Source organism: Cupressus sempervirens, chromosome 6 (genome assembly GCF_028749045.1).
Source record: "Cupressus sempervirens isolate cs-2001-9-10 chromosome 6, ASM2874904v1, whole genome shotgun sequence".
In the NCBI taxonomy this organism is placed as follows: Eukaryota; Viridiplantae; Streptophyta; class Pinopsida; order Cupressales; family Cupressaceae; genus Cupressus; species Cupressus sempervirens.
The window spans coordinates 8,025,996-8,033,941 of record NC_143123.1 but is presented as its reverse complement, the minus strand read 5'-3'; the positions used below and the strand labels follow the sequence as shown (position 1 = coordinate 8,033,941).

Genomic DNA, 7,946 nt, shown 5'->3' with positions numbered 1-7,946 from the left:
ACCAACACAGACTTAACTTTAAAATGAAAAATTGTTTTCAATTTCATTGTTGAGCGCATGAAGTAGCTAGAGCTACAGAACCTTGGGTCCACCCATGCAAGTGCTACTTGCTTTCCCGCCACTGGCTCCTCATCTGGAACACTCGACTCCATCTCTCACATCTGGCTCTAAATCTAGCACTTTCTGCACTTAAACTAGTATTTACCTCATACATTTTTTATGTTTTCATACATTTGGTTGATTATTTCATTTCTTCTAGTGGTTTGAGTTATCTCATGCTTAGGTGCTTACACTAAATATGGCATGCTCTTCTTTCATGAGGTTTATTGAAAACCTAAAGCCTTCCATCAGTAATGTCATTGGTGTAATGTCATTAGATTGAATTACAGTATACATTTTACTATCACAAAATGCCATTTGTGTCCTCTACTCTTGTCAATCTTGCACCATACTACCCATTTATAGAGGGCTAGTTGAAGGAGACACTTCACATTTTTCTTTCAACACATGAACCCCCAGAAGATTGCTCCTCAGATGTATAATGCTTGCAGAACTGCATTCAATAGAACACCTTTTTTACAAGGCAAAAATGTCCTCCCATTTCCTCACTCACAAGAAATTTTCCTTTGGTGCACGCACAAATTTTCACAATAAGCTTATAAACATGTATGCCAAGTGCAAAAATTTAGTAGATGCCCGTAAAGTGTTTAACCAAATGAGACATCAAGACAGTGCCTCATGGAATACGATTATCATAGTGTATAGAAGATATGAGTGTCATCATGAGGTACTCACATTGTTTAATCATATGCAACAAACAAGTTTCCAACCAAACAAGTTCACATTTTTTAGTGTGATTCCAGCCTGTGCCCAAATTGGAGCATTGGAACAGGGTATAGTTTTCCATCGAAGCATACTGGAAGGAGGGTTTCTAATGGATGTTGTAGTTGGAAATTGTCTGGTGGACATGTATATAAAATGTGGAAGAATGGAGAAAGAACGAGAATTGTTTAACAGAATGCCTCATAGAGATGTCATGTCATGGACTACAATCATTTCAGGATACACACAAGATGGATATGTTGATAGACCTTTAGAAGTTTTCAAAAAAATTCTATTGGTAGGTGTGAAGCCAAATTCTACAACCTTCATCAGCATTCTCCCTGCCTGTGCCAATGTTTCTGATATGTTCAACTGATTTAGAATTAATGTCCTTTTTCTGCCTTGAGGACTTTGCTGTCTCTTTTAGTGGTTATCCTTATCATTAATAAAAAATTTCTTTTGGTTGATAAGTCATATTCATATGCACAACATTATTACTTATTAGGTTTCATTCTCACTAATTCTTAATAGCGTAATGCACTAGCTCGCGCGTTCAAACTGAGACATGTGTGAGACGTGCTAATAAATCACATTGTAGGCCAATGCCTAGCTGAAAAATTTGTTTACTCATTTTTGAAGAATCCATATCCAGCAGCTCCTTGTTATTTCAAATTTATTTCTTGGTCATTGATAGCCACAATGTAAGATTTGTCTATTCATTTATGTTAAACTTTAGCATATGGTATACATATTCTGCACTCTAGGGTTTGACATAAATTGTCTAACTTAACCTTTGATTAGACACTAGTACATTAGGCCCCCATTTTTTACCAAAATTTTTGACCAAAGGCCTATTTTCATTTTTTTTTTGAAAAAATGGGCCTGATATGGTCGAAATTTTGACCTTTAGAACATATGTGATAATAAAAGGTCACGACAGTGTTAATTTTTTCACGTCCATGATGACTGCAGTGGGCGGGAGTTTGGTGCAAGGTCAATAGGAGAGGAGAAGGAGGTAAGAATTGACCACCCTATAGTTCCAGTATTATCCTATTGTTGGTCACTGAAAAGAAAGCGTGTGGCCATGACTGCTTAATCTAATGGGAACTTTACACTCACGGGGCCCAAGAGATTTAATGTTTTCTGTGGAGGGTAATTTTTTGTTTGTCACAGTTGCCTCACTATCCATTAGTTTTGACTTGGAAGAATTGGTATAGCAAGTGGGTGCAACATCAACTGCATTATAATTTTTGCTACCTGAGATTGCTCTATCCCAATCTCGGCCTGTTTGAAGATAATTGTATAGGGTTCCATGGCCACTTCCTTGACTGGTTGTGCTGTCCTTATACCCCACTTTGGAATAATTTTAGTGCAAAATAGGCCAAAACTATATTACTCATTATGCCTCTTCAAGCAAGAGCCTCCATTGTCCAATTTAGCAGCAGAATGAGGACTGTATTCACATATTTAAATCTGGTCATTAGATATCATTCCAATTTTTTTATCTATCAAAAAGTTGTGGAGGTAGATTCCAAAGCTATTCAATGCCTTTACATTTTCTCTTTCTCTTCTACTCATTGCAATTTTAAAAATAGAGCCACTGTTAATTCTTTCTAGTCACAAAGTTGTTTTATAGATGATGTTTAGGTTCAGGGTTATGATATATTTAAGTGCAAGGATAAATTTGTGGAAAATTTATATTTCTGATATCACTAGTTATATCTTAAAGTTTAGTTCACTAGACACCTGTATTCTCTCTGTAGGGCCATGTCCCTTTTGCGGCTCAGATTTTCTCTCACCCATTTGGATCTATGTCCAAATATTGAATTCATACTAATGGATGATAATAGACTTTTTTTTAGCAAGCTTCACAAATCTAGAAGTTAGTAAGAACATACTTTACTTGGTAAAAGTCTTGAAATACTGAAATAGTTTTTTGTTCCAATGAAGCCTCGAAAGTTTTTGGTTCACTTCTTCTTTATTAATTCTTCAGCTATAATGAAAATTTGAAGTAGAGATGACAATCCCATCCTTTGGTTGGTAGGAAAAGAATTGAAAGACAAAATTGTTTTTTGTAACAGTGAATTGTCGAAAAGTTTTTGGCTAGCTTCTCCATTGTTAATGTTTTGGCCATAGATGAATTCCTTGAGTTCTTGATGTTTGATAAAACTCGGATTGTTGTGTGCTCAAAATCAATTTTTTTGGAAATTCATTATCATCTTTATAGTTACTGCTCTTGTTTGTTAAATTTCATTTGCACTTTTCTTTGAGACATATGTCCACTGTGAGCTATTTCTTAAAAGACTAAGAATTATAGAATAGATGAATAAGATTTAATACTAAATATTTGCTTCAAATCTTGTGTTTTGGTACCGACAGCGATGTGTGGAGAGTAGTTGTGTAGAAAGTTGTTTCGATTTTCCAATTTCTGATCAATGACAATTTTTAGAAGTCCCTCTCTTTCGCATATATAAACTACTTCCTAATAGTTGTAGAAGTACAATCCTCAAATCTTGTATTGATTTATTGTTTAGTTTCTATGAAGTGATGTGCTCCATTCCTCATGGATAATGTGAATGTGATCAAAACTGTTCAGGTGGTTTTTGAGTTTCATGGGCTTCAAGGTTATTGAGATCTTCATATTTATCCTAAGATAGTTCTTGAAGGAGTCATGAACCATTGGAATAAGAGTGATAGTGACAGAATGACAGCATTGTAGGATAGTTATATTCAACTATTATGCTCTCTTTTTTGTTTAAGTTCTTTGGCATCTTCCAACAAAATGAATTGTTCAGTTGCACTGATTACGTAATCTGACTTACAAAAATATTACTTTATCATCGAGACAAAGATACATTGAGGATTTTTTCTTTCTCACTGTTATAAATCACATTTCACTTAGCTATGCAAGTACATAATCATTCTAAATGATGTTTTACATGATATATGACTGTTCCATCTTCATTTTTGCTTGCATAAAAATTGATTTGTAACAATTAATGACAATTTCCACCTACGGTAGAGGTGTATGATCTATTGGAGCTCAAGATAGTTATTGTAATGGTAAAAAGGTGGTTTTATATAGTTTGTGTTTTTTAATGTCATTAGAAGACATTTATTATTTGAGTTTTCTAATAATTGAATGGTCATAAATTAAGGGAGGATTGTGTGTCACTGTGTAGTAACTTAGTTTTGGAAGATCCCCTTTTTGAACTGTATCTGAAAGTGTACAGAAAATTCTCAACCAATCCAGGAAAACAATATCAACTTTAAAGGAAGATTACAAACAGGAAAAATTTGCAATTAAAGAAAGAGAATACATAATATGAAACCATAAGAAAGAAGGTTTGTATGCATGTAGTGTTATTTAGTAGATGTAATTTACAAGACATTCTTAGATGAGACTTACATTGGGGATGTTGTATGGTGAGTAGAAACACTCTGACCAAGAAGGCCTGCACACCTCTCTCTGATTTGGAGAGATCTATTAAAGACATTGAAGGGTTATTTGCTAAAATAGGTATGTTGACCCAGGCCTTTTCAAAGATTCAAAATATTTTATGACATTGCAATGCATAGATTGTTAGGTGGACATTTTTGTTCTGATTGTGTCAATTTATAGAAATGGAAATCAATATAGGGAATGGATTCAGAATTCTATACCTTGTAAAGTAGAAGTTCTGTGCATAAGTAATAGTTAATACAATAGTTTTGTAAAAGATAAATAAAATTTGTAGTGTGTGCTTGATACTATCGCATGTCTGTAACTCAAATTGTTGTCAATATAAGAGCTTGGAGAATACCTTTCAAAATTTGTAAGAGTTCAAAATGCAGCCAACTCAGTATTAGTAACAATCTTGACTTATCTCCTGTCACATACATTTCTACTACTCAATCCCTTGTTCCAGCCCTAAAAGTTTAGATGTATAGTTATACTGATGATGAACATCTGTTGCCCCTAATTTTATTTTATAAGAAAAATTGGGTAGCAAATGGTAATTAAGTCAATCACGAGGATCACAATGCATGAATATGGAGTTGATTATTTAAGTCACATGGGTGTGAGTTCTTAGTCTCTTCATGGGAACTCAGCTCACTAGCTATGAGGCTCCGATGTTATCTTTATTGCGTAATCATCACAACACCTTCTGATAGAGACACTAAATGCATCTTTAATTCACTTTTATAACTCTTTTTGATAACCCTACAAATGGAGCAATTTACTCACCTATAACCAGTTTGGACCAAAGAGTAACTTAGAATGAATACAAAAACAAGGACATTAATCAAAGATGCCTTGATTGGTAGTTAAGTTGTGCATATGTAACTCAGTTGTTATGGTATCTTTCTACCCATTATATTATGTAGGTGTAGATGGAGCCTTGGAAGATTCTCTTTTCAGTATTTCCACGTTTCACCTTAAGGGTAGAACTACTTGATCTTTCATCAACATGATCTTTCTTTCCTCCATCTATATCATATTGAATTTTCCCTCATCCTGTAGATAGAGATTAGAGAGAAAATAAGACCTAAATCTGTTTCTCTCCTGCATAAGTTACCAAACATTAATGGTCTTAATCAAAGAACAATGAAAGCAAACAAACTCTTCATCAATATATCTCTTACTTCCAAATACTTCCAAATGGTTAAGGAGGTAAGGAAGATCAGTTTTACTCCATGAAACCCACATTTGCAATGAGAATTATTGTAGGCTAAATGTAAACAATTAATCTCAAGTTTTACTAGTACCTAACATTTCATATTTAGGCAATGTTGAATTTTAAGCCAAACTATCGATAGCCAGAGGATTTAATATGATCTTGTAATTGTCACATGGATTTCAAATGAGATAAAATGTTGTTTTGAGGCTTGATCTTGGGCCTTATGAGAGGCCAATGATGTAGCCCAAGAGTTTGTTTTTTTGTGCAACAAGAGACAGGGAGAGTGAAACACAACTTGTAGAGATCCAAAACTTCCCAATATCTCTTGGAAAAACTCTTATTTGTCGTGGACTATTCATGGTTTAGACTCTTGCTACCTTTTATGTTGATAAAAACTAAAGAGAGGCTATCAAAGTGAAGTATAAACATTAACATCTTGAGCATGAATTCTTATATTGCAGACTTGGCAATTTGAGAGCCCTATGTCAATAATGTAACACCTTTCAATAGGCATGCTTGAATTGGGTAATCCAAAATTTAACATCTTGAGCATGAATTCTTATGTTGCAAACTCCTAAATATTCTTGCAGACTTGGCAATTTGAGAGCCTTGTGTCAATAATATAATGCCTTTCAATAAGCGTGCTTGAATTGGGCAACCCAAAATTTCATAACCCAAAATTTAATGGTAGATATTGGGTATTTTATGGTGAGCTGAATCAATTCTTGAAGTTTCAAAAATGGGTCCTCTCCAAATTTTCCACTTTTCATATAGATCAATTTCTCTAACAATGCTTGGATTGGGAAAATGAAGGCATTACTTATCCATCCAGTCTTTCTCAATGCCCCCCACTTCTTAACAATGTCTTTATCTTTTTACACACATACACATCTCCGTGCATAAGAATTTAGAAGGAATCCCTCAGAAGGAACTAAACTTATGATACAACTTTGAAGAACTTTGATTGTGTACTTGAAGGTGAATGCATTAAAATCTTAGAAACAACTGAGTTTTAGCAATGAAAAGATAACAAAATCCATGAATGGTGAAGCTTGGGAATCTTATACAAGTAGAAAACTCCACAAATATCCTACACCACTCTAAGAGTGTTGCATTTTTCTGGATGGGTGTTGTATCTCAGTCTAATAAAAGGTTCTGCTATCTCCACACACCCTTCTCCCATCTATCCTTACTGACATGTATCTTAGCAATGTTATGCTATTGTCTTCTATATTTTAGGGCTTGATATGATTGCTAGCATATATGTTCCCTGGATGATGAGAATGTTCTTGATTTTAGGGGATCAAGGGAGAATTTTGAGATGCCAGACCAAACAATTCTTTACTCTGTATTTGAGAAGCTTATTTATTAAATATGTATCTTTCTGAACCATTCACAACTTCAAAGCCATGTCATATATGTGGATCAAGATGATTATAGGGATTTGTATCCCTCAGTTTCCCTAGAAAATATCTAACATCAATCTTTTGATTGGATTTCAGGAAGGTTTCAATTTCTAGTTCACTGAATGACCTTTGACCATTTTCTAGCAAATCCTTTTGCATAAGAAGCTTGAAAATAAAATTGTAATGGGGTATAATAGTTGCAAATCTTAATCAGAAATTAGAGTTGTATTATTTAACTATACTTCACATAACATTTTGTTCTATTGAAGTTTCATATACCCATTTGATGACGATTTTTGTGGATATAGTTTTAAAAATATTTTCTATTTGTTTTTTAGTAGGGTGTCAAATGAAAAATGGAAATAGAATACCTTTGACTCAGTGTCTTAGCAGAAAATCAATGAATAGATGGTTGTTTCCCAAGGATCAAGGTTTTGTGTCTAATATAATTGAATACTTCTTAGATAATTATTATTTAATCTATGTCAGTGAATTATAAAACTGTTATTTTATTTTCCATGCTCAGGAATTGGTCAAGTTCTTTATGGTCCATCAGAGTGCTTGGAATATCAAATGTACTTGATAGTTGTTAGATTATGCTCCTTGCTAAAAAATTTTCTGTTGTCAGATGATGAGCGACTCCACATTCTTTCACCTAGAAGAACTACTAGTGAAATAGATGTTGCCAAAGCATTATTCATAAAGATTGCTTCTACAAAAGGAAGAGTTATTACTACACAATTTGCCTCAAATATTCATTGTCTTGGTAGTGTGAAAGTAGCAGCTGAGCTCACTCATAGGAAACTGGTAGGAATATAATTTTTAGTCTCTATTTTATCATGTGCCACCACACATGACTTTGCATAAATCCATCAGGTGGCATCAGAGCATTAGCAAGGTCTGATTGGGACTTGATAAGTTGCACGTTTCATCATCTAGGAATTTTTGTTTAGGTTTCAACTTTTATTTTTAATGTTATCTACATATAAGTTTTTGGCATTCATGCAAGGCATATGACTGTAACTTCAAAACTCATTTTACTTTGACACTAGTACAC

At 33.9% G+C, this 7,946-nt stretch overlaps 1 pseudogene; it reads left to right on the top strand.

Annotated features, from left to right (window-relative positions):
- The first annotated feature begins 664 nt into the window (after nt 1-664).
- LOC149550741 (putative pentatricopeptide repeat-containing protein At3g23330 pseudogene) lies at nt 665-1,198 on the top strand (annotated as a pseudogene).
- The last annotated feature ends 6,748 nt before the right edge of the window (nt 1,199-7,946 follow it).